The 27709-nt window shown below is 43.0% G+C and overlaps 1 long non-coding RNA gene across 1 annotated transcript in view; it reads left to right on the forward strand.

Annotated features, from left to right (window-relative positions):
• Positions 1 to 27709, forward strand: part of LOC106503642 — a 48076-nt gene that overhangs the window by 599 nt on the left and 19768 nt on the right. The window contains exon 2 of the long non-coding RNA XR_001297328.2: positions 1884 to 2010. This is a non-coding gene — a long non-coding RNA (uncharacterized LOC106503642). The remainder of the gene's footprint in view (positions 1 to 1883; positions 2011 to 27709) is intronic.

A 27709-nucleotide genomic window follows, 5' to 3' on the forward strand; every position in this document is an offset into this window, starting at 1 on the left:
GATAACCACTGCAGTCAGGGTTTGAAAGTAAATATCAAACCTTCGACGTGACATTTATTTTCCACAATGTCCCATCTTTGCAGCTCCTTGAATAATACCTGTTAGAAATCTTTATCCCATGACAACTTTCTGTTTCCAGAGCTTTATCCCTTAATTAAATGTTAAGGGGGCAATGACCTTCTTTGTAGATGTCTTCTAAATATAAATTACTTTTCACACTGGTGAGAAATGGTTGAGTTTTTCCCTTCCTGTTTTAATATGAAGACATTGAAACAGAAGGAGAGGCATGCTCAAGGTTTAAAGGAAAGGGAAAGGGAGTTTTTTATTTTCCTGTCTCCTGAGCTAATCTTTAATTACCAGAGCCTTTATCCTTCACAGATTATGACCCACCTATTACTACTTGGCAGTGTAATTAAATTGCATGATCTATTTGGGGGCCTGGAGCAAGTCATAGGGTAGTTTTCTAAATAAATAAGAGATTCCATCATGGTATGTTTATTTGTATTTTTCACTCAGTTTAAATATAATAGATCTGAAAGAATAGTCATATTTATCCACACAAATTAAAGTTGCTTTGTTGCATTTCAATGTGGATTTGTGAAAGTGCCACATGAATACTAACTCTGAAGACAAAAACAAAAAACCGAAAATCCAAAAAGCAAAGCAAAGCAATTAAGTGATTTGGGTTTTTGTTTTAAGTCGGTAACTAGTGAAAAAAAAATTCACAGGAGACTCTTATTGAGACTCAAAGGCCCCAGACTTGTGATAACCTTGGGGATTTTATTGAAAAGTCAAAATGAAGCTGTTTGGGAGCTTGGAACAGAAAATTAAAAAGCAAGCTCTCCTTGTTGGGTCATTTCCTCGCACTAATACCTTTTCCAAACCAGGTAGCTACGTCATGGGCATGTTGAACGTTTAGGCTCTCGGAAAAGCCTGGAAAATGCACCAAAATGGTATTGACATTTTAGTCCTGAAAATTTCTTTTTTTCTTATTCTGGAAATATCTAAAGTGATGGTTTTACTCCAACTTGTCAGTGTTTCCATCCCGCTCCTTACCTTTCCTCCTTCTGCTGCCAGTCAACACTGTAGGCATTTTGACATCTCCCCCATTACTAATTAATGGAGATTATGTACATTTTCATAGATCTCTCCCGAGGATAATAATCTTGGTTTAAAAAATTCCCGCGCATGCATACTGGTATTATAGTTTTCCTAAGTTCTTACCTTGGAGTTGACTTAGACTAGTAATTTATTAAGCAAGCTAAAAATCCGCATTTCACCTCACAGAAAATAATCAGTGTGTTATAGCATAACCAGTCTTGATGGGAGATTTTGAAGCTATCCCTGGCTTATGCATTTTTGTTTTGCAGGCTTTTTATTACATAATTTCAAATTGTGGCATTTTAGTAGCATAACCAGTTATAGTGTGTGTGTTATAGCATAACCAGTCTTGATGGGAGATTTTGAAACTATCCCTGGCTTATACATTTTTGTTTTGCAGCCTTTTTATTACAAAATTTCAAATTGTAGCATTTTAGTAAGATGAGACTAATTTTTGAAATTAGTTGTGACGTTTACCTCTCTCTGTATACCGTCATGATTAAGCATGCAGCCTGTGGAATCACACTGCCTGAGTTAAAATTCAGGCTTTTGCCGGTTAGTAGCTGGATAAATTATCTGAACATCTTAGGCCTCTATTTCATCATCTGTTAAGTGGGAATAATAATAATTGTACCTACCTCTAAGGTGTTTGGAGGGTTTGATAAGACACACAAAGCCTTTGGTATAGTGCTTGGCTCATTGTTAAGTACTTAATAAATGTTACTTTTTCTTTTTTTCCATTCTCCTGCTCCCTCCTGCCCCCACTGCCACCAATGAGAAAGATCGTGGCAGAAAAATCCTCATTCTGCCCAAAACCAACGGTGACAAAGGAGACGGCATCTAGTCCATGGAAATTGAATAACTGCATTTTCCTTTTAAGTGAGAGGATGCAGTAAAGAATCTAATTTGGTAAGTACTCTTTTGCTTTCAAAGGCAAGTTTATTCCTCTGTGGTTGTTTAACTTGATTATCATTCTGTTTGGGGAATTAGAATTTCTCAAACTAATTTTACATTATGGAAAGGTCATTGTAGAGATTTCCATCCTGCAATATAAACCATCTTCCAAATATATGAAACAACAGCAATGACCGAACAAAGCCCCACTTGGACTCTTAATAGAGAGGCTTATTTCCCAAGCTCTAATTGATTCAAGCTGCTTCTTTTTATGGTATAAATTCACAAGATCTCAAGGAGACCAGAAGGTTCTCTTGCGACTTGTTTTGTGTCAATGGAAGACATTTCGGTTGTCCTGAGGACAAGGGGTCTAACCAGCCCACACCCTAAGAACAGAGAGTAAAGAAAGAAGCAGGCAACAAAAGGTTTTCCCAAGACCATGTGGCTTAAACCCTCAGAGAGTCTTTCAGACTCCAACTCAGAACTATTAATTTTATTCCCAAAACAGATTCAATATCTTGTTTGGTCTCTGATTTTTCATAACAGATCAGGAGAAGCAAATTAAAGTGAAGGCACAAGGATGGTGAAGGGAGCAAAGGGGCTTCTGGGAACTTTATAGTAGAGGAGAAAACAGGGAAACAGGTGATGCCGTCTACTGCAGGGACCAGTAGTGTTCCGTGCTCTGCAGCTTGAAGTCACTGAGAGACCTGGCTCACTGAGAAAGTTGTGTGCGTGCATGCCAATTCGCTTCAGTCCTGTCCAACTCCTTGTGACCTTATAGACCTCTGTCCAAGGAATTCTCCAGGCAAGAATACTGGAGAGGGCCACTGCGCCCTCCTTCTTGACCCAGGGATTGAACTCGCGTCTCTTGAATCTCCTGCATTAGCAGGCAGATTCTTTATCACTGGCTCAAATGGGTAATGACAGTTGTAGATTACATTAAATCATCCTCGGTTTAAGAATATGGAAGATGTGTTTTAGAAGCATTTTTATTGAACAATAGTGGTATGAAAATTGGGGAACTTACTTTCTAGAACACTTTGGTTATCTAGAAAGAGAATAGATATAGGCTATTTTTATCCTCCCATGGTACTAGATCAATGAGGTATACAGTAGTTTGCTAAAAGTTCAAAATCAAGATGTTGGCCAGGTTGGCTTCTTCTGAGGGCTGTGAGCAAATGACCTGCTCCAGGCTTCTCTCCTTGGCTTGGAGATGGCTGTTTTCCCCTCTATGTCTGTCTCTGTGTCCAACTTTCTCATTTTCATATTAGATTAAGAACCACCTTCATGACCTCATTCTGCCTTGATTGTTTCTATTGCCTGTATCTCATACATGCTTTATTTGTTATGTCTACTAGAACAGAGGGCAAGTATAATGCCTTCTCAAAGCTCATATTAAAAACGGCTCTGCAAATAAATAGTGCCCGGACCCTGATGAGAACTGTCAAGTTTGTTGTGGAGTTGCAGGCTGTCACAAAGTCGTGAATGCCACAGGCTGATGGGGCTCAGATCAAGTCCTCAAGTTTGCTGAATAGCCTGGTTCTTAGATGGGGGTGGGGGGGGTCGGGTGTATGCCCTATCCCTTTTAGGTACATGTTTCCCTGGTGGCTCAGAGGTTAAAGCATCTGCCTGCAATGTGGGAGACCTGGGTTCGATCCCTGGGTTGGGAAGATCCCCTCGAGAAGGAAATGGCAACCCACTCCAGGATTCTTGCCTGGAGAATCCCATGGACGGAGGAGCCTGGTGGGCTACAGTCCACGGGGTCACAGAGTCGGACAGGACTGAGCGACTTCACTTTCACTTTAAGGTAGGAAGGAGCTGATATACTGCTCCTCTATACTTTTCATTAGGCACCAGTGGTAAATGGTGCCAATCAACCTGCCAATACAAGAGATATAAGAGACGTGGGCTCAGTTCCTAGGTCAGGAAGACACCCTGGAGGAGGAAATGGGAACCCACTCCAGTATCCTTGCCTGGAAAATTCCATGGACACAGGAGCCTAGTGAGTACAGTCCATGGGTTGGCAGAGTCAGATACAACTGAGCATGCGTGCACGCACAAACCAAGAAACTACTGTTTTCTTGCAAATGGAGTAGAATAATTCAAACTCACTTTAGCAATTCAGATTCAAGGAGAAGAACCAGCCAGTCCACTTGGTGGTTGTATAAACCACTTTCAGCATGTTGTTTTGACACTGTGTGGACACATTCAGAGTTGTCCATAGCTGCAACACGCCTGTTATTTTTTTCCTGAGCTAAAATTAAAATAACAGACAGCAAATAACTGAGTAGGTGAGATATAACAAAGCTTCATAACTGAAGAACAAAGCTAGCCTTTGAGGTGAGATAAACCAGGTACTTACTCATATGGAATCCATTGAAAAACAGGATTTTTATGACCTTGAAGTAAAGATTGTGATGGAGAGAGTGATTCAGATCTTACAATACTGGCTAGCAGGGGTTTGACCTAAGAAATAACTGCCTTCAGTATGTCGATTTAGATTTATTATGGTATCTGAAGTTCACAAAGAGCCTGATTGTATGTGTCCCTAAGTTGTATATCTAATTGGCCTTTATTGATACTGATGATCAAGCTAATAATATATACGTAATAATCTATACATGCCCACGGACCGAATCAACCTGACCTTCATGCCCAAAAAACAATCCCTGCCTAATTAAGATCTAAAAACTCAATCTGATAACTTGCTTGCCATTTGGTATTAAGAATGACTCACAGCTGTCCTAAATACCTCTGCCACGAGAGCTGAATGAGAACTGGATGCCCAAGTAGGAAATTCTGAGACTCCTTCTAACATAGCACTGCGTTCTCCATGCAGTGATGCCAGCTCCTCCTTACACTGCATCTTCTCTGTGTGTGCTACAGTAAAAGGTAAACAGCATGGATTTGGATGCATATGGGACTGTGTCTTTTCTTTCTTTTGAAACTGTATCTTTTTAAATGTCACATCTATATTTGTTTAATGGTGAGATTAGTTCAGTAGAACAAGCTTATATAAGATGGTACTTAAAGAAAAACTCAGTTCCGTGGATCTCAGTATTATTTAGTCATCTGTTTGTGCAACTGTATTTTTAACCTGATTTATGATGAGCAAATAGTTTTTCTGAACTCCCAAGCTGTGTTTCCATACTTCAGTTTGGTTTATTTTCCTCTCAGTTTCCTTCAGAACATATTACAGGGAATTTTCTTTGGAAATTTCATAATGCTTCCCTGAAAGTAGGTAGCATCCATCAGAAAGGACCAAACTGAATGATGAAAATTAAAGAATTGAAATAGAATCATAGAATATATGCATTCCTTCCAGTGCGTTGCAATAGAAACAGATTTATATCACATTCTCTTTAGTCTGTCCTTTTTTTGTATCTTTTTATTTTTATTGAAAATATTTTCTGTGGTCATGTAAAACCTGTGCCAACACTTCTGACTGACAAAGATTCTTGAAAATTTTAATTGAAGCATTGTTGTCATAGTATTAATAGTAATATCCAGCTGTAAAAATTCACTTGGTATGAAATGTAGGGTAGTAAGTCTGTATGAAAGATTTGGACTCATTCCTCAAGAAGTTTATCTTTGGAGAGTTTCTTTCTTTTTTAAACTTAGGAATAATTGACAAATCTAATTGTGCATATTTAAAGTGTACAGTGTGATGATTTGATATACGTATGTGCTGTAGAATGATCACCAAGATCAGATAACTAGCACAGCATCACCTCATATTGTTAGCATGGATAACTCTGTATGTATGTGTCGGGGGAGCGGTAAGGATGCTAGAGTGCTCTCGGCAACTTTCAAGTCTGTGATACCATATCATTAACTATAACCACCATGTTGCACGTTAGATCCTTAGAACTTGTTCTCATAACTGAAGATTTGTACCTTCTCATGTGTATCATGGAGAAGGCAATGGCAACCCACTCCAGTATTCTTGCCTGGAGAATCCCAGGGGTGGAGGAGCCTGGTGGGCTGCCGTCTGTGGGGTCGCACAGAGTCGGACACGACTTAGCAGCATGTGTATCTCCCTGTCTCTGCCTCCCTCCAGCCCCCTGGCAAACACCATTTCCCCATTCTTTGTTTCTGTGAAGTTGGTTTTGATCGTTTGTTTGTTTTGATTCAACATGTAAATGACACCATACAGTATTTGTCTTTCTCTGTTTGGCTTATTTCACTTGTCGTAATGGCCTCCAGGTTTATTCATGTTGTTATAAGAAGCAAGATTTCCTTTTTTTTTTTTTTGACTGAGTAATGTTCTACTGTGTGTATATATATGCATGCCCGCTCAGTTACTCAGCCGTGTCCTACTCTTTGTGACCCCATGGACTATAGCCTGCCAAGGCTCCTCTGTCCATGGGATATCCCAGACAAGAATACTGGAGTGGGTTGTCATTTCCTTTTCCAAAGGATCTTCGAGACCCAGGGACTGAACCTACATCTCCTGAGTCTCCTGCATTGGTGGGTGGATTCTTCACCACTGAGCCACCTGGGAAGCCCCTGTGTATGTATTTATACATTCTTCTGCTGCTAAGTCGCTTCAGTCGTGTCCGACTCTGTGCGACCCCATAGACGGCAGCCCACCAGGCTCCCCTGTCCCTGGGATTCTCCAGGCAAGAACACTGGAGTGGGTTGCCATTTCCTTCTCCAATGCAGGAAAGTGAAAAGTGAAAGTGAAGTCGCTCAGTCCTGTCCGACTCTGTGAGACCGCATGGACTGCAGCCCACCAGGCTCCTCCGTCCATGGGGTTTTCCAGGCAAGAGTATTGCAGTGGGGTGCCATTGCCTTCTCCGATATATACATTCTATATAGACATATAGAATACACCTGTGTCTAAATTTATAATTTTCTTCATTCATTTGGACATTTAGGTTATTTCCATATCCTGGCTAACGTGACTAATGCTGCAAAGAACATAGGTAGGTAGATATCTCTTCAAGATACTAACTAGTTCCTTCGGATGTATACCTAGGAGTTGGGATTGCTGGATCATATGGTAGTTCCATTTTAAACTTTCTGAGGTACCATCGAACTGTTTTCCATAGTGACTGTGCCATTTTACATTTCCACCAATGGTGCACAAGGGTTCCCTTGTCTCCACATCCCTGCTAACACTTGTTATCTCTTGTCTTTTTTCTAACAGCCATCTAGCAGGTGTGAGGTGGTATTTTACTGTGGTTTCGATTTGCGTTTCCCTGATTGTTAGTGGTGATGTCACATTCTTTCTCAAAACCAATGACTAAACACCAGACACTTTGCAAAGGGTATCACTTATAATATCCCATTTACTTCTTGTAATGGTCTTGTCAGGTATTATTTTCCCTCTGATGGAGTGAATGGAGGCTTGGAGAAGTTGAGTGATTTGCCCAAAGCTTCACAGCTACGAAATAGCAAAGCAGGACTTCCAACCCAAGTCTGTGTGGCTCCAAAGGGAGCCCTCTTTACGGCTCTAAAATAAGACCTCATTTTATTTTCCTCTTGTTTTGAAACAGCTTATTATTTTGAAACTAAGGTCCAAATTCAATTGATATCAAAAGTCTTAAGTGAATGCTACACGATGTCGTAAGAGTTTTTTTTTTTTTTTTTCTTCTGTGCTTGTCTTTTGTAAAACCTTCATTCGTAAGGATGTTTTCCATGAACCTTCGGGCTGGTCCTCTGTGACTTACTGAATTCTGTCTATTTGGCATTCTTTCTCTTCTGCTGTTGCATTGGCTGCCTCCTAACTTCCCACACAAATCAACAATCACACCCTTATCAAGCCTTCAAGGTTTTTTCTAACTTTCTGTGACCAGTAGAGAGAAAATAGCCACTAACTAGGGGTCACACCACCTGAAACAGCATTGGTGACAGTTGATCTTGGTCCCTTCTCTTTCCTCACTTGGGGACCAGGCCAAAACCCAGCCTCTCACTATTAGAGTTTTTCAAGTGTGAGTCAGGTGCAAATTCTCTGTCTCCCCAGTTCCATAAGGCACAGGCCACACTCTCCAAAAGACTCTCTTAAAGCCCCTGCTTGGTTTGAGGGGGGTGGGCGAGAGCCAGAGCAGCCCCTCAACTCTGCAGAAAACCCAGGAGCCACACCCAAGCCTCCAGTAAAGATCCTCACTATGAGGCAGGGCCCCTGTGCAGTGTTTTGGGTCACCCTACCAGGGTCTGCATGGATGGCCTAACCCCTCTATTTAGAAGGCATGGCTGCCTCACAATCCTTGCCCTCAGCTTTGGGGTCTCAACCCCGATGGGAGCATCAGAAAAATACTATTTTAATATTTGATTCCCTACACATTTGACAGTGTATTTAAAAAGCAAAGACATCATTTTGCTGACAGAGGTCCATATGGTCAGGAAGTGAAGTTGCTCAGTCGTGTCTGACTCTTTGCGACCCTGTGGACTGTAGCCCACAAGGCTCCTCTGTCTATGGGATTCTCCAGGCAAGAATACTGGAATGGGTTGCCATTTCCTTCTCCAAGTGATCTTCCCAAACCAGGATTCGAATCCAGGTCTCCCACATTGTGGGCGGATGCTTTAACCTCTGAGCCACCAGGGAAGGCTTCCATATTATCAAAGCTATGGTTTTTCCAGTAGTCTTGTACGGATGTGGGAGTTGGACCATAAGGAAGGCTGAGCACTGAAGAACTGATGCTTTCAGGCTGTGGTGCTGGAGAAGACTCTTGAGAGTCCCTTAGACAGCAAGGAGATCAAATCAATCAGTCCTAAAAATCAACCCTGAATGTTCTTTGGAAGGACTAATGCTGAAGCTGAAGCTCCAATATTTTGGCCTCCTGATGAGAAGAGCTGATTCACTGGAAAAGACCCTAATGCTGGGAAAGATTGAGGGCAGGAGGAGAAGGGGAAAACAGAGGATGCGATGGTTGGATGGTATCATCAACTCCTTGGACATGAGTTTGAGCAAACTCTGGGAGATAGTGAAGGACAGGGAAGCCTGGAGTGCTGCAGTCCATGAGGTTGCAAAGAGGAGGACACGACTGAGCAACTGAACAAGAAGAATGCATTTGGGCATTTTTAGCACATAGTTGTAATTAGAATCTTGATGGAGAGAGAGGAGGCAGGGAAGAGCTGCTTTAGAAAAATACACAGAGGAGTGAGGCTGTGAAGATGAGGAGGACTACCATGTAAAAGTTACCAACGGGACGAGTAATCCACACACAGAGGGGGAAGGAAGAAACCAAGTGTTGAGATGAGATCCTAGAAGGTGAGAGAAGACCCAGGAGACAGTCCTGTTGTGGACACAAAGAGAAGAGAGTTTCAGGAAAAGGGGATGCTAAAAAGATCAAACTCTGTGATATTTACACAGCTCCTAGAAATCAGAAATAAAAGACTCACAGCTCCACAGAAAAATGGGCAAAGACCACAAACAGATAGCTCTCCAGAAAGAAAGTCAAATGGCCCTCGAACATTTGGCAAAATGCTCAACTTCACTGTCAGTGAGGGAATCGCAAGTGAAAACTACCCCGAGATCCAGTTCTCACCTTCCAGATTGGCAAACGTCCTGACAACGCGTGGCGCTGGCAAGACGGAAAAGAGCACATCAGTGCTGAGCACGGTGCACTCTGGCTCCACTCGGGTGTAGGCGGATCTGGCAACCTCTATCCAAACCACATTTCTTGATACAGATGGCCACTGTACTTTCTGGAAGCACTTTCTCTTTTGGGTTCTAAACGGCAACTCCCGTAGTTTTCCTCCAGGATCACAGTTGGCTCCTTTTGAACCTCTGTGTTTGGCCAACCGACTTCTGCTTGGCCTCTAAGTATCGGCGTGCTCCAGGGTTCAGTCTGGGGTCCTTTTTTCCATCAACACCCTCTCCTTAGATTGTCTCCTCCAATCCCCTTGCTTATTTTTTTTTGAGTGTGACAAAATAGCACTAACATACATTTTATCCTTTCAAGTGTGCAATTGAGTGGCGTTTGGTACATTCAAGTTGTGCAACCATCCCTTCTACCTCATTCCAGAACATTCCCATCACCCTCCTCCCCAAATAATGCCATCCCCATTAGGCAGGCTCTCCCCACTTCGCCCTCCCTCCAGCCCCTGGCAACCGTGAATCTGCCTTATGTCTCTGCGTGCTGCTGTTATGCGTGCGTGCTCAGTCGTGTCTGACTCTTCTCGACCCCATGGACTGTAGGCCACCAGGCTCCTCTGTCCATGGGATTCTCCAGGCAAGAGTACTGGAGTGGGTTGCCATTTCCTCCTCTGGGGGATCTTCCCAACCTAGGGATTGAGTTTATGTCTCCTGCACTGAAGGCAGATTCTTTACTGCTGAGTCACCTGGGAAGCCTGTGGATCTGTTTTTTCTGGATGTTCCAAATGAACAGAATCATTCCCTTAGCATAATGTTTTCAAGGGTCATCCATGTAGCACGTATCAGCACTTCATTCTTTTTCATGGCTGAATAATACTCCACAGAATGGTTATTCAACATTTCGTTTATCTGTTCATCTGTCGATGGACATGGGTATTGCTTCTACCATTTGGCTATTTTAAATAGTGCTGCTATGAATATTTGTGTACAAGGTTTTTTTTGAACATCTGTTCTCAATTCTTTGGGGTCTATACCCAGAATGAAATTGCTTGGTCATGTGGTAACTCTATTTTTAACTAATCTGACTTCTTTTTAAAAAATCTGTGTTCTGATAACTCCAAAATTTGTATTGCTGGCCTAGCTTCTCCTAGCCATCTCCTTCAGATCTCCCCTGGCATACTGGCATCTCAAAGTTGATTTGTCCAATATTCTCATCTCTCCCCAAGCTCCTGCTCCTGTCTTCCCATCTCAGGAAAGAACACCAACATTCAGCCAAGGTGCTGGGGCCAAGGTGCTGGAACTCATCCTCGGTTCTTTTCTGCCCAGCTCTCCCCACAGGCAGTTCATCAGTGAGTGTTATCAACCCTGCACCCACAAGATTCTCACCTTCCCCACTCTTGTTTCCTCGGTGGCAGTATCTCCTATCCAGGCTCCTGCACAGACACCAGCAATTTCTGCTGCTGCCCCTAGAATTCATTTTCCACTCTGTAGGCAAGGTCAGCTTTCAAAAATACATACGTGATGACTTAGCTTTCCTGCTTCAACCCTCCCAGTGGTTTCACCTTGCAATCAGAATTAAACCCAAACTCACTTCTGTGGCCTGAAGTGGTCGGCAACCTGTCGCTGCCCCTCCTCCCCCGCCTCCTCTGCTTCCGGTGTTTTACCACACTGGTCCTTTTGTCCCTTGAACTGGTACCTGCCACAGGGCCTCTGAACTCCCTGTTGACTGACCCGCACAGCCAGTTCCTTCTCACTACTGAGGCTTTCTACTCAAATGTCACCCCTTTATGGAAGCCCTGTCTGACCACCCTTCCCCCAGCCTCCATCTCATTATACCAAACTCTTACATCACTGCTATATTATTGACATTGTCACATCACCGTCTAAAAGTACCTTATTTATATTTATGTGTTTATTTTTATACTTGGTGTGTCTTTCCACCCGTCCCCTTTCCTATTCCCTCCCCCGAGCATAAGCTGCTGAAGGTAGGAATTTTGCTGGTTCGTGGCTGTATCTCTGGGGGCCTAGGACAGTGCCTGGCACATACAAGTCACAGAAAACATGTTTGAATGCTGTTGAAAAAGAAAAGTTCCTATCGCCTCTGGACTTAAATTCTCCCCATCCAACCACCACTTCTCATCTCTCTCCTCCTCCTTGTCAATATACTTCTCCAAGAAGTAGACCATATCTAATGTATTTATTTTGCTATTGTTCCTTCCCTCTGTAGTTCTGAGCAGTCCAGTTTTGCACCTCTAACATTCAAAAGTGCTTGCTCAGAGGTTCTCGGAAACTCCCTGGATGTTAGAACTGGTCCCTTTGTGCACCGTGCCCTTTCTGTAGCTTCTGACACTCATAATCCTATTCACGCTCATGAATCTTCCTTTGAAATCTTGTCCTTTCTTGGCATGAGGCCTGGGTCTACCAGGAGCTTGGGGAGCCTGGGAATGGATCTTCTAGTCTTAGGAATCTGTGCTGGGGGTTCCATCCCCTCACACCCGCTGAGCAGGCTGGCTCTTGGCCACATGGTCCAGAATATCTGTTGGAATGGGTCAGTGACACAGATTGCTAATGCAAAGTGCAAAGAGAGATGCTCAAAGCACCGGAAGGGATCCAGACTGCATTCAGGTGGTACCTCAGCAGTGTTGTGCCATGCTGTGCTCCCGAGGGTCAAGGAAGCTGTACCTGCTCTGTGTGGCTTCTCGGGGCTCTAAATTGGTCTTTTATCTGTCAGGTGAGTTGGATCCTTTTCCTGAGCCTATAGAATTTTTTGATCCATTCCATTGGGTCAAAGGTATATCTGCTGTGGCTAGACTCTTGATGTTCTTTTCTTTTAATTGAAGTATAGTTGATTTACAATGTTGTATCAGTTTCTGCTGTAAAGCAGAGTGAATCAGTTATCCATAACATACATTCTGTTTTAATATTCTTTTCCATTATTGTTTATCACAGAATATTGAATATAATTCCTTGTGCTGTAGAGTAGGAACTTGTTTATGCATCCTAATATAACAGCTTACATCAGCCAACTCCAATCTCCCACTCCATCCCTTCCCCTCGGCAACCACCAGTCTGTTCTATCTGTCCGTGTAGACTCTTAATGTTCTAAAGCACAGACCTGTCTTGTCCCACTCGATTCCCACAGGTATGAGGGGCGTGGAGTTTTGGAGAGCCTGCCTCTCCCACTTACTAGCTGCATAACCTTGGGCAAGTTAACTGCACGTCTTAAATCCTCCTGCTCTTCATCTGAAAATTGAGCAGAACCCCTGCAATCTCACAAGACTGTGGTGAGGATGGGAGGAGTCCACACCCAGAACATTCAACCGTCAATGGCTCCCCATTACCCTCCTAATTAGGTCTGGCACTGAAGTCCCCACCCCACCTTCCTCCATTATTTATCAGGCTCCCCAAAAGGTCCCGCTATCCCTCCTCATGCCAGGTCCCACACCTTCTGCTGCTTATGCGAGACCATTTTCTTCTTGGATTTTTCTTTGTTTTCTGTATTTTAAAAAAAATGCATTAATTTTATAATCAGGAAAAAAATCTCACCATTAATGGCCTTTGGAGCACTCACCCTAATTTCAAAACCCTGATTGTCATCATCTGTGGTTGCTTGAGCCTTTGAATCATCACTGGATGTTTTAAACCTTCCCTAGAATTCATAGTATTGGAACTTAAAGTGTACAGAGTCAAGTGTGTACAGAGATATTATACAAATATACAACCAGTTGTTGTAGGAATCAAAATCGTAAACGCTCTGAGGGCAGAACCTTATTTTTTGACTCATTGAGTATTTCCACTGCAGTGACTGGTGACTATCTGATCGCCTCGTCTGTGGTTTCAGTAAATATTTGTTTAATTGAATTGTTAACTAATGCATGTGAGAACAAGCAGGACCTCCATGCTTTTTGTCTCTTATGACTAGAAGTTAAAAATAGCCCATGTAATTCATCAGATTAACTGATAAAGGTTTTGTTCTTTTGCCTAGAGAGAGGGCTCTTAAAAGATCATTTAGAAGCTTTTCTTTTACAAATCCAGCAGTTTCATGCCGCTTGAATGGATGACTAACAGCAGCAGTTATAATGACATATCAGTTCATATCTATCTTTTGCTTTCTCACCCATGAAAGATACTCGAAGTACTTTACAAGGGCCAGATCAATCCCGCTGAGGGAATGGGGGCCGCCTTCATTGCCTGCCTCACAGAACAGTAATTGCAAAGGAATGTTTGTCCTGGCTCACACTCTTCACTCTGAGGGTTGGGATCATTCACTGTTGTGGGGGATTTCAGTTTACCTGCCTCTTACCTTATCTTGTGGGAGCAATTTCACTTTGAAGTGATGGACCCTTTTCTTACAGATTTTCAGTTCCTCTGTGTGGTTAATACATGACAGCTGATTGTTGTTTTAATCTTATTGATTTGAACGGAAGGCTGAATAAGACAAATCATCCAGTGTTTACTTGATCATCTGTTTAAATGTTCCGTTTTCTTTAGATGTGAGCCAAAAATTCTTGTTACATTTTTAGTGATAGTGATCATCACTAAACAGTCTCTCTGAGCACCTTCCTGTTGTGAAGTCTGTACAAATTAGGTTAGTTCCGGTCCAAAAGGAGCTTGTAATTTAAAACTGCATAAAGGCCAGTATTTCTCAACTGGGGACATTTTTGCCTCCCTGGAGGACATTTGGCAATGTCTAGAGATAGTTTTGGGTGTCGTCACTTTGGAGGGAGTACTACCAGCAAGGAGGGTGTTGGCCAGGGATGTTGTTAACCATCCCATTGTGTTTAAACAGCCCTACAACAAAGAATGTTCTGGCCGCAAATTTCAATAGTGCTGAGTTTCTGAAGCCTTGATATAAACATATGGCCTGAAAGGCACAATTAATTTAAAAATGGGTTAAGAAATGCCTATGGGCTTCCCAGGAGAAGGAAATGGCAACCCACTACCGTATTCCTGCCGGGAAAATTCCATGGACAGAGGAGCCTGGCAGGCTACAGTGCACGGGGTTGCAAAGAGTCAGACACGACTGAGCGCACACACACACACACACACACACACACACACGTGGAAATAATCCCAGTGACAGAGTGAACTACCTTTCTATTGGAAAGGTTTTGGAAAAGGGATTAAAGAGGATGCCAGACGTCTCTGGGGGAGCTGAGAGATCTTCCTGAGAGTGTGTGATGACTTGAAATCATTCTGAGTATTAACTCTGAGGTCTACATCTAAGAAAAATGCCAGTCCTTTAAGAAAAGGATCCCTACTCGTCAACTCTTTAAATTGTAAGATGTGGACTTTATCTTAGGATTACAAAATAATTCACGAAAGCCAGAAACAAAGCTCAGAATCATATTAATTCAAAGACCAAAAAAAGAGGAACCATTCAGTCATCTCAAAGAAATTCTTGCATCATTTCCTTGTGTGCGGTTCAGGTTAAAAATAACCTTTAATCCTCACCAGGAGTAAACTGTCTTGTCAAAGAGAAATAGGAAATTATCTCAGAGCATGCTTTAAAGGGTGAGGGAGAGAAGGAGCAGTTCATCAGGGAAGAAATTATCTGCCGTATCTTAAGATGAAAGTTTCTGAATGGCTAAAGAAGTGTGGGGCTGAGGGGTTAGAGACTGTGATGGAGCAGGGCCAGAGGTGCTTGGGAAGGGTTTGCATGTCTGCATGTGGAGGTGGGCAGGAGGCATGTGAACCCTGGGGCTGGTGGCTGGCCCTGGTGGCTGGCTACGGTGTCTTGAACTGTTGGGCAGCCAGGTGTCCTTTTGCTGTCAGTCTTGGGCAGTCTGCCTTGGCCTTGAGTGCTGCCAGAGACAGAGGTTGAGCCACAAGCTTGGTGCCTATTGGGCCATGAAATGACACGTGGGAAAGGCTGACCTTAGACTGAGCCCCAGAGCCATATCAGCACGCCCTGCATCACCACAACACACTGGGGACAAGAGCAGGCACGTCCCCAGCAGGGTCACCACTGCTGAATAGCCTACAAACGAATGGGGAGGGATGGCATATGTGAAACAAAGGCTTTTTTGACCTTTCGGATTAACTGTAGATTTCAGCCAGTTGGCAGTCACCTTCAGGTTGCCACTGTTGTTAAAAATTCTTTAAAGCAAAAACCAAGTGAAGGTGCTGCCGTAATGTCCTGGATTTTCAGCGTGAGCACTCACATATAGGCAAGGATTATCAAAGGCTGCAATGTCCTCTCACTCTGGCCCTCCAGCCTTGTAATTTGGGCCACGGCTTATCGCCCTGGAGGTAATCAACCAGACTCATTCTACCCAGTCATTTCAGAGTACATGTGAATATGCATATTGTGGAAACCGGTACTTGAAAGATTAAAGGGTGTTTTTTTTTGTTTTTTTTTTTTGAGGTCACACTGTACTGAAGTCAAAGGAAATCTACACATCTGATCTTGTTTTTTCTTTTTTTTAATAACTCAAAACCGCGATAACTCTGAACATGGTTTTAGTACATGAGCAGTAGCATGGTGTCCTGTGTAACAAGCAAAAGAGATGTGGTTTTTCTTATAACTACAGTGTCTAAGCCAGGTGATGGAGTAGAAAGAACACAGGCTGATCTAGGTGTAAGCCTGACTTTGCCAGGGGCTATATGTCTTTGAGCAGTACCTTTCATTTTTTCTGAACTTCAGTTATTTCACCAACAGAATGAGAATAATATCCCTTATTCCCTAGGACTCTGGTGCAAAATGACTAAGCAAATAGGTGTGAGAGCCCTGCATAGTACTTAGTAAATAGTATTTATTATTTATTTTTATAACTTTTGTGTCAGAATACAGTACCTCTAAGAGATATCTTTTCATCAGTGATTAAATGTCACATTATATAATATGCCACAAAAACATACCATCATCGACAGTGCATTGAACAAATAACAACTCATTTGCTTTATCATCAAACCCCCTATGAAGTACTCACTATGTAGAATTAAAACTTGCTTAACTGCTTGAAATTCCTGTACATAGTGGGAAATCAAAGATAATGGGTGCATATGTTGATGTAAGTCCGCTGTTAGAAAAATGCATGATAAAGAACATGATGTCATTTGGTTTGATGGCTGAGGAGGTTTGGTCAGCAGGAGGCTGCAGAAGCTCCAGGGAGATGCCGGGACTCCAGCCAGTAACTTCTGACCTACAGAGAAGAGACTCTGGGAACTGAAAGGTCGCTTATCACATTTTAATTCAAAAAATAAAATCTTAGGCACTAGAGTCAGAATCTATAAATGGAATAAGATATGAGGAAGAGTAGTTTTCAGGTGATAAATAGTGCATTTGGCAAAGATTCCACATGTGGCATCAGTGAATCACGAAACTCTTTTTCTGTCTATTCTCACCATTCTTATCATCAAAACAGACGAATATCTGGAACTTAATGATAATACCATGCATTTATTTAACAGCTGAAATCCGGGACACCTTGACTTTGAAAGTGGGGAAGCTTATTGACTGATTGGTCTATCTGTTCATCCATCCATCCTTCCATCCATCAACCCATCATCCATCCATCAAAGCATCCATCCACCTACCCGCCTACCTACCTACCCACCCATCCATCCATGTCTGTCTACCCATCACCCATCCATCTACTCAACCAGCATTAATTGAATGCACACTCTTTGCCAGGCCCTGGGCTAGAGGCCAAGGCTACAAAGACAGAAAGGCTCAGTCCTACTCCTCAAAAATCTTTCAAAGCACTGAGAGTCAGGCACAGTCAAAAAGCAAAAATGTTCAAAATTCACTGAGTTAACCACGGGTTGGGCCCAGTGTAGACTTTCAGTAAATACTGAATGAAAACAGTGGAAATGAACCACAGGTTCTCTTGGCCATATTTAATTTGAGAACAAGGGATTTTGAGCCTGAATTTTGGCAGTTTGGGTGGAGTAACTGAACCAGGTAGGTGGCTCTTGCTTCTCTTTCGAGTGCATGTTCTTCCTCTCCAGAGAGTGACTGCTGTGGCTTGAAGCCTTTATTAGAGCCAGCTCTCCGCCACGGGCTGTCGGCACTTCAGGCGAGGCAGGGCTGTTTACTGCGTGCTTCATCACTGACGATCCCAGTGGAGAGGATTCAGAATCAGAGTCACTTTCAGCCGCTGAGTGGGCTGGATTGGAGCCATCTCCCTTTATCTGTGTGTATTCGGCAGCTAGGAATATATTTTTATAAGAAATACTCAGAAAAGTTAAAAAATGGCACAAAATGCCATCCTTAGTTCAGTATCAAATTGTGATTTAGTGTTCATTTTAGTTTGTGTTTTGTGTGTTTTGCCAAAGACCTAGCCATGTATATTTTGGCTTTTCTGAGTTAGAATTTCCCACCACATGGAAACTCTGGTTTTAAACAAACAAACAAAACTTGAGTGACATGCTTGTCTGTTTTAAACATTAGCAAAGCTGAAATTGATTTTCATATAATTGTGAGTTATAATAACTTTCACCTACTTGGATTTGGTTTGCAGTTTTGGCAAGCACTGGTGAGAGCTAAAATAATATTAAGCTTTAAAAAAAAAAAAGAAAAAACAACTTCTGGTTTGGATTTGAAAGATTCTGGAGGTTTGAGATGTGAAAGTAATCACTATAGAACATATGATCATCAATCAAATTACTGAGACCACAGTGTACGTGGTGTTCCAGTCCACCCTGGGGAAAATCATCCCATCAATTCTAATCTAGCCATTGCCACCGAGGAAGACAAAGAATCAATCAAACCAACAAGTATTTATCTGGGGCTTGTTATACACGTAGCACAGTTCCAGGGTACCATTTGCAAGAAGAGCAGAAAGACATGAAAGATGAGTAAAAAATACATTCCTTCATTCTGTGAACAAGGGAGGAGGAAAATGGCAATTGATTCCTCAAAATGCTGTCTGCTTTGATCGTTAGCTTTGAATAGCTGTATGATTTTAGGTTATAAGGTTGAAAATATTATAACTGCTTTGTACTTTCAATGTGACTTGAGTTATATCTGGGGAAGAAAAAGCCTGTACTTTCATTATATTGGTCTGTTTTTTTTTCCCCCTCTCTCTTTACAATTGCTGCTGATTTGGGCAGCATAGAAAGGACCCTACATCCTGTCTGCTGTAAAGCTCTACAGTACAGACAGGGCTTTGGGGGCCTTCTTTCCTCCCTGGCATTCTCATTGTTGAGTGAATGGGCATGGGACCAGTTGGGCCCTGTTTGTCAGTTGGTGTCGGGTCGTCTTGAAGTCCCACAGAACTGACCAGCAAGCAGATAGACAGACGCTGATGTTCTGTCCATAGTCCCTGAAAAGGGGGAAGTGGCCAGGTTATGTAACAGTCTGACTTTAAGAGACATCCACTCCCTTTTCTAATAAAGAAAGCCACAGCTGAGAAGTATAAGGGAAAATTTCTCCTGTATTAGGCCCAGCTAGGGAGGCTTTTCAAAACACCTGTGATTTTTCTAACAGCTTCATGAGGTATAATTTACATAGATAATTTGCCTGTAAGTACACAATCCAATGAGTCTTTATAAATGTATACAGTTGTGCAACCAGAACTAGAATCCAGCTTTAGACTTCCAACAGTCCCTAAGGTCCCCTTGGGCCCACTTGCAGTCAGCCCATGCTCCCCTACCAGCACCCCAGGCCCAGGCAATCTCGTATCTGCTTTTTGTCTACAAATTTCAGATAAATGGAATCACACCATATGCTGTCTTTTGTGTCTGGCTTCTTTCAGTTATCATCATGCTTTTAAGGTTGGTTCGTGTTGCGCGTGCGTGTACGTGCTCAGTCGCTCGGTTGTGTCCAACTCTTTGCAAGCCCATGGACTGTAGCTCACCAGGCTCCTCTGTCCATGGAATTTTCCAGGCAAGAATACTGAAGCAGGTTGTCATTTCCTACTCCAAGGGATCTTCCTGACGAGGGATCAAACCCTCGTTTCTGTCTCCTTCATTGGCAGGCAGATTCTTTATAACACTGTGCCTTATTTCATGTATCCATAATTTATTCTTTCTTGTTTCTGAGTAGTATCCCACTGTATGGAGAGATCAGTTTGTTAAAAGCCTCCATCTGCTGATGGACTTTAAGATCTTTTTTCAAGTTTTGCTGTGGTATCACTTGGTCACTGATCATTTTAAGTGACATGACACTAATGTTGAAATGGCAGTTCGATCCAGTGCTGATTTTGAGTTATTCATAACACAGCATCTGTTCTGAAGTGTGCTTCTAGTAGATCCCCACAGCATCAAGCACACTGGAAAGCAGGAAGTTATCAGTTGAATATTTTGTACGACTAAGACTTCAGTGGAAAACTCTGAAAGAGATGGGAATCCCAGACCACCTGACCTGCCTCTTGAGAAACCTATATGCAGGTCAGGAAGCAACAGTTAGAGCTGGACATGGAACAGACTGGTTCCCAATAGGAAAAGGAGTACGTCAAGGCTGTATATTGTCACCCTGCTTATTTAACTTCTATGCAGAGTACATCATGAGAAACGCTGGGCTGGAAGAAGCACAAGCTGGAATCAAGCTTGCTGGGAGAAATATCAATAACCTCAGATATGCAGATGACACCACCCTTATGGCAGAAAGTGAAGAGGAACTAAAAAGCCTCTTGATGAAAGTGAAAGAGGAGAGTGAAAAAGTTGGCTTAAAGTTCAACATTCAGAAAACGAAGATCATGGCATCTGGTCCCACCACTTCATGGGAAATAGATGGGGAAACAGTGGAAACAGTGTCAGACTTTACTTTTTTGGGCTCCAAAATCACTGCAGATGGTGACTGCAGCCATGAAATTAAAAGACGTTTACTCCTTGGAAGGAAAGTTATGACCAACCTAGATAACATATTGAAAAGCAGAGACATTACTTTGCCAACAAGGTCCATTTGGTCAAGGTTTTTCCAGTGGTCATGTATGGATGTGAGAGTTGGACTGTGAAGAAAGCTGAGCACCAAAGAATTGATGCTTTTAAACTGTGGTGCTGTTGAAGACTCTTGAGAGATCCAACCAGTTCATCCTAAAGGAGATCAGTCCTGGGTGTTCATTGGAAGGACTGATGCTGAGGCTGAAACTCCAATACTTTGGCCACCTCATGTGAACAGTTGACTCATTGGAAAAGACCCTGATGCTGGGAGGGATTGGGGGCAGGAGGAGAAGGGGATGACAGAGGATGAGATGGCTGGATGGCATCACCGACTTGATGGACGTGAGTTTGAGTGAACTCTGGGAGTTGGTGATGGACAGGGAGGCCTGGCGTGCTGTGATTCATGGGGTCGCCCAGAGTCGGACATGACTGAGCGACTGAACTGAACTGAAGACTCCAGTTTAAAGGAAAAAAGGCTTAAGTTGTGCCTCATGAACCAGATCCTAGCAGCTTGAAATAAGCCAGTTATTTCCCAAAAGGAAGAAAAAACTTCCCTAAAACCCTTTTACATTTTTTCTCTTACCTGTTTTCTTACCCTTCAAGTACTTCCTCCTCCTAGCTACTTGCACTTCATTATTCATGCATGCTCTGATTCATTCTTTGGACAATAAGGAGATCAAACCAGTCCATCCTAAAGGAAATCAACCCTGAATATTCATTGGAAGGACTGATGCTGAAGCTCCAATACTACGGTCACCTGATGTGATCAAGGTGCCAACTCACTGGAAAAGACCGTGATACTGGGAAAGATAGAGGGCAAGAGGAGAAGAGGGCGGCAGAGGATGAGATGGTTAGATAGCCTCCAACTCAATGGACGTGAATTTGAGCAAACTCCGGGAGACAGTGAAGGGCAGGATAGCTTGGTGTGCTGCAGTCCATGGGGTCACAGAGAGTTGGATACGACTTAGTGACTGAGCAATAACTGATTCATTCATCCCTACGTATTCCATAAATGTTTAGTAGACATCCCCTTTGTGTTAGGGCATGGTGCTTGGTGCTAAACTAGATAAAAACAGGAATCAAACATGAAGATTGTAGCCAGTTCTAAAACATATACCCAAGTCAGATGTTTGAACATTTTTGATTGGGACCCACAGTATGAAGTACATTTAACTCCTATATACATATCTGAGATAAAACTGTCATAAAAGAATACTTTACCATGTGTGATGCACTATGTTACTTTCTGTTTAATTTTTAAAAAGTAGTTGATGGCAACCCACAGGACTGACCTTAGTGACACTAACGGACTGCAGCTTGCAAGTTTTAGATGCTGCACTGAACTATTAACACTTTCTGATGGAGGAGGAGAGGACAGTGCTTACCACGTAGAAGAGGCAAGGGGAGAATTCTGTGGAAGCTGATGGATGGTTGTGGGAAGGTGGACAGAATATAGAGGGAGGGCCCGAGTGCCATAACAGTGCCATAACACTGCTCAGAGCGTTAGTCACTCTAGTTTCCACCACAACTTGGACCACAACCACACCAGCGGTGAATCCTGGGGAATGGAGAAGCCCAGCTTCTGTGGGCTTAGCAGAGGTCGGTGGGGGAGGAGATCAGCTTCCTTCCCAGCTAGTAGAACCAGCCCAGCTTCACAAAGCACATGTGCCCTCATTTATTCTAAATTTACTGCCCTTGGATTTGATAATACTTCTCTCAGGGAAGCTAAAACTCACAAGAATGGAACAGACTTGATGACCTTCCTGGAAGATGGAATACTTTGGTTGTATTTCTCTCTCTTTCTGGAATCAATAATTATCTTCGGCTTGTTTGTCTTTCCTCTTGGTCCAGTCCTTTACAAATTCCTTCTCCAGCCTGTTTTCTCTCAGCTGTCTGTCTTATGAGCTAACTAAAACTGGCCACTGTAACAAAACAGCTCCTTTTAATAAATGCCACTCGAATCCTTTATCCGATGGTACTTCTCTCCTTTCCTGAGGCTAGAGGGGGGCAAGCACTGCAGCACAGGTGACTGTCAGAGATGCTAAGTCGTTTCAGTCGTGTCCGACTCTTTGTGACCCCAGAGACAGCAGCCCATCAGGCTCCCCTGTCCCTGGGATTCTCCAGCCAAGAACACTGGAGTGGGCTGCCATTTCCTTCTCCAATGCATGAAAGTGAAAAGTAAAAATGAAGTCACTCAGTCCTGTCCAACTCCTAGTGACCTCATGGTCTGCAGCCCACCAGGCTCCTCCGTCCATGGGATTTTCCAGGCAAGAGTACTGGAGTGGGGTGCCATCGCCTTCGTCCGAGATGCAGCGGAGACCTAATTATCTAAAAAGCATTTACAAAGAGTTTGTTATTAATGGAAAAAAATTTAAAGCATCTGTTGAGAATTTATTGTTGACTAAATTAAAAAAAAATTATTGGTAGTTTATTATCGACTAAGCGTTTTACATATTTTGCCCCATTTAGTTCTCAAAATAAGCCAATGAAGTAGACACCCTGACCCCCATTTCAGATGTAGAAAATGAGGCTCAGCGAGGTCAGTTCACTTACCCAAGCCAGTAAGTGGTAGAACTGAAATTCCAACTCACATCTTCTGACTTGAAAGCATGTGAAATCGACAGCGCTGATACAACAAACATAATGGAGAATCTGCCTGGTACAGACATAATCCCTGTCCTGAGGAAGTCATGACGGTGTAGTCATGATCTGGAAACAGAATGACCTGGCAGCTGTGGGTGGGTGGGTGGGGGGATCAGTGCAGGGGGTGAGTAAACTGAGGAGTTGGAGGTTTGCTGTATAGCAGGTGAGGAGCTCCTGGAGATTTCTGAGTAGGGGAGTCACATGCCAGGTGTGAACTCCATCTGGCAGCAGGCGAGAGGTGATGGGCATCTAGCTCAGGAAGGCGGCCGTGGGAGGCAGAGGAGAGCATCAAGAGTGTGGAAGGGAGAGGAGCAGACCTCACGGCTGATTCTGTCCAGGCATCGAAGCATCAGCAGCCACTGGGGCTGACCAGAGTGACCCCCTTCTGGAGCCATCCAAGATAACCCCTCTGGAAGGAACCCTGAGTGCTGCTGCTCCTGAATTCTGCCTTTTGAGAAGCCCTGTTGCCTTTTGACTCTGGCTGCTATCGGGTTTGGCTAGTGGTCCATTTCCTCGGGTATCCTGAACTCATTAGCGTGCGCGACAAGTTGAACTGCTCTTGACCACAACAAATTAGTTCACATTTTCCCCAGTCACATTTGAGCGATTTTGGAGCCTATGATTTTCCTTGCCTTGGTCCAAGTTCCCCGGTGTCAGCAGTTAACTCAGCCCCATTCCTGCAATATGTTCCCCCATCTGCCGCTGCTTCCCACAGTGTTTAAGTTTAAAAATCTTGAGTAAAGATTTCCTTCCACGTTGGTGGATTCTCATTTTCAACATTTTCCTCCAGCTTCATAGTTTCCTCCACCCCAGGCAGAATCTCATGTTTCAGAAACTCAGGGCTCAGACCAGAACTGCCCGTCACTTTGACCTTGGTCTTTTTAATCTCTCCCTGAGTCTAGCTGTTGAGCCCTTCCAGCCCTAGTTGCTTACTAGTCTCTTGGTTTGGGTGAAAGAGGTGAAATGGTCAAAGCACCACACAATTAGGAAGTGTCAGGATCTATAGCTCAGTCAGTAAAGAATCTGCCTGCAATGCAGGAGACTCAGGTTCAGTTCCTGGGTTGGGAAGATACCTTGGATAAGGAAATGGCAACCTACTCCAGTATTCCTGCTTAGAGAATCCCGTGGACAGAGAAGCCTGGCAGGCTACTGTCCATAGGGTCGCAAGAGCTGGACACGGCTTAGTGACTAAATCACCAGGATCTAAAATTTTTTTAAAAATTAGAGAACAACTCTAGCAACCTGGACCAATTCTGCCTCTGAGAAATGACAAAATATGGAGAAACCTCTATTATCCAACGACAGCAATAACTGGGACTGGTGAGTCTGAATGGGGTTCACTGGCTGGGGGATTTGGGAAAACTGGTCTAAATTTCTGCCCCCCAGGTACCCTGACTGGGAATAGAAATGGTGACTGTGTCCTAGAGTTGGGTACCATAGTTGAATGAGCTAAACTTCGCCCCTGGTGAGGCTGGGCAAACCCTCATGTTCTTGTCTCTTACTTGCATCCATGTCATTGGTTTCTTGGCCCCTAACCTCCTCTGGGGCAGAATAGTAAGTGGTCAAGAATGTAGCCTCTTTTGTCGGACCATCTGGGTTTGGATCCTAACCCTGCTTCTCAGACATGTGTAACTTGGGGCAGTTGACTTCAAAGTGCCTGTGCCTCAATCGGCCAGTAGGTAAAATGGGGCTGTTGTGAGCTGATCTCTATGATTCTTTGAATCTTGGGAGCTGCCAGTTGGTCAAAGAAGCAAGCCTTTGTTCACCTTCCCTTTGCTTCCAGTTGCTTATTCCTTCTCTCTGATGAAATGTCTAACACAACCTGGAATTTAATGACAGTGAGATCTGCCATCAGTCTTCAATTCTACATATGATTTCTAAGAATGCCACAGGGCAAAGTCTCCAGCTTAAGCTGCTTTCCTCCTGGACACATTTCCTATGGCAGCTAAGCTTTCTGAACAAAAGAAGAAAAGTTAGGCAACTTCATTCTTCTCCTATTTAAAAGAATTGTGGCAATATATATATATTCTCCAGTGGCTCAGTGGGTAAAAGAATCTGTCTGCCAATGCAGGAGACACAGGAGATGCAGGTTCGATCCCTGAGTTGGGACGATCCCCTGGAGGAGGAAATGGCAACCCACTCCAGTGTTCTTGCCTAGAAAATCTTATGGACAGAGGAGCCTGGGCTACAGTCCATGGAGTTCCAAAGAGTCAGACACGACTTAGTAACTAAGCATGCAAGCTTGCATGTTTATAACAGATTTTGCCATTTTGACTGTATTTATTATAAATGGGCAGCTCAAGGACATTGAGTACACTCACAATTTTGTGCAACCATCACTGCCATCCATCTCCAGAACTTTTTCATCCTGCTAAACTGAAACTCTGTCCCCACTGAACACAACTACCCCTCCCCACAGGCCCACAACCCCTGGCAGTCACCATCTATTTTCTGTCCCTACTCTAGGCACCTCATATAAGTGAGAGCAGGCAGTATCTGTCCTTTTGTGTCTAGTTTCTTTCGCTAGGCTTCATTTTTTAAGGTTCATCCATTTTATAGCACATGTCAGAATTTCAGTCGTTTTTAAGACTGAATAAATATGCCATTGCATGGCTATACCACATTTTATGAGCTGCTGATCATTTGGGCTGTTTTCACCTTTTGGCTATTATGAATCATGCTGCTATGAACACTAGTATACATATACCTGTTTGAGCTTCTTAGGTAACTTCATTTAAAAATTATGGTAAAAAATTACAAAATGTATTATCTTTTTTCACCTCTTTTATACTTTTATTGGAAAATAATTGCTTTTCAATGTTGTGTTAGTTTCTGCTGTACAACAAAGTGAATCAACTCTATGTGTACACTTATCCCCTCCCTCTTGAATATCCCTCTTCAACTCCATCCTATCCATCTAGATCATCACAGAGCACCAAGCTGAGCTCTTTGTGCTACACAATAGGCTCCTATATATTAACATACTGTTATTTTTTAGAGATCATGTACATTTCAGATCATCAGCAGTAATGTAGCAGATAGGTGAATTTCTGTTTTAGAGATGATTGCCAGGTATTGTACTCTCACAGGTTCTTAGGAAATTTTGTGCGATGTTAAAGAGTTACTAAAATTCATTTATGGAATATTTTCATGGAGAAGGAAATGGCAACCCACTCCAGTGTTCTTGCCCGGAGAATCCCAGGGACGGGGGAGCCTGGTGGGCTGCCGTCTATGGGGTCGCACAGAGTTGGACACGACTGAAGTGACTTAGCTTAGCTTAGCTTATGGAATAAAAATATATTCTCTTAACAATTTTTAAGTATATAGTTCAGTAGTGGTAAGTATATTCAAATTGTCTGAAACAGTTCCAGGACTTTTTCATCTTGCATATCTGTAATTTTATACCTACTAAATAATAATTCCCCTTTTCCTCTTCCCTAGCCTCTAGTAATCTCCATTTTACTTTCTATTTCTATGAATGTCTACCTTAGTCACCTCATGTAAGTGGAATCATACAGTACTGGTCTTTTGGTGACTAACTTATTTCGCATATGATAATGTCCTCGGGGTTCATCCATGTTGCAGCCTGTGATAGGATTTCCTTCCTTTTTAAAGCTGTATAATATTCTGTTGTATGTACATGCCACACTTTGTTTAGCTACTCGTCTGTTGATGGATATTTGGGTTGCTTCCACATCTTGGCTATTGTGCATAATACTGCTATGAACATAGGTATGAAAATATTTCTTTGAGACCTTGCTTTCAATCCTTTTAGGTATATACCCATAAATAGAATTGCTGGATCATATGGTGGTTCTATTTTTAATTTTTTGAGGGATTTCATACTATTTTCCATAGCAGTTGCACCGTTTTGAAATCCTACCAATAGTGCACAAGTGTTCCTATTTCTCAACATTCTTGCCAACAATTGTTATTTTTTTTTTTTTGATAGCAGCCATCCTAATGGGTGTGAGGTGATATCTCATTGTGGTTTTTATTTGCATTTCTTTGCTGATTCATGATGTTGAGCTGTCTGCTCCATTTTCCCACCAACCTGAAGCTGCTCTAAAAAAATTAAGTCTATTACATTTTTTAAACACATGCTAATAAAAAATATAGTATGCCATCCCACCTTACTCCCCCCCGGCCTCTGATCCCCGGGGAAACTTCCTCCAAGGTTACCTACCAAGACGTATTGTCTTGCATTTCTCTCATCCTCTGATTGTCCACCTCCCCCATTTTATCCTATACAAGGTCTCCCTCCTAAGGTGCTATCTAATGGGAAAAGGGTTTTGATTGGATCTGTCATCATCTAACAAAGAAAGATAGGACTATCCTTTGGAGAAGGAAATGGCAATCCACTCCAGTATTCTTGCCTGGAGAATCCCATGGACGGAGAAGCCTAGTAGGTTACAGTCCATGGGGTCACAAAGAGTCGGACACAACTGAGCGACTTCACCTTCACCTTCCTTTGGGAAGGGGCGTCCCTAGTGGCTCAGTGGTAAAGAACCTGCCTACCCAGTGCAGGATACATGGGTTCCATCCCTGGATCAGGAAGATCCCCTGGAAAAGAAAATGGCAACCTACTCTAGTATTCTTGCCAGGAAGATACCCCGGAGGAAGGAGCCTGGTGGGCCTGAGTCCAGGGGGTTACAAAGAGTCAGACAAGACTGAATCTGAATGACTAAGCACACACAGGAC

The sequence above is a fragment of the Capra hircus genome, chromosome 26 (genome assembly GCF_001704415.2).
Source record: "Capra hircus breed San Clemente chromosome 26, ASM170441v1, whole genome shotgun sequence".
Classification (NCBI taxonomy): Eukaryota; Metazoa; Chordata; class Mammalia; order Artiodactyla; family Bovidae; genus Capra; species Capra hircus.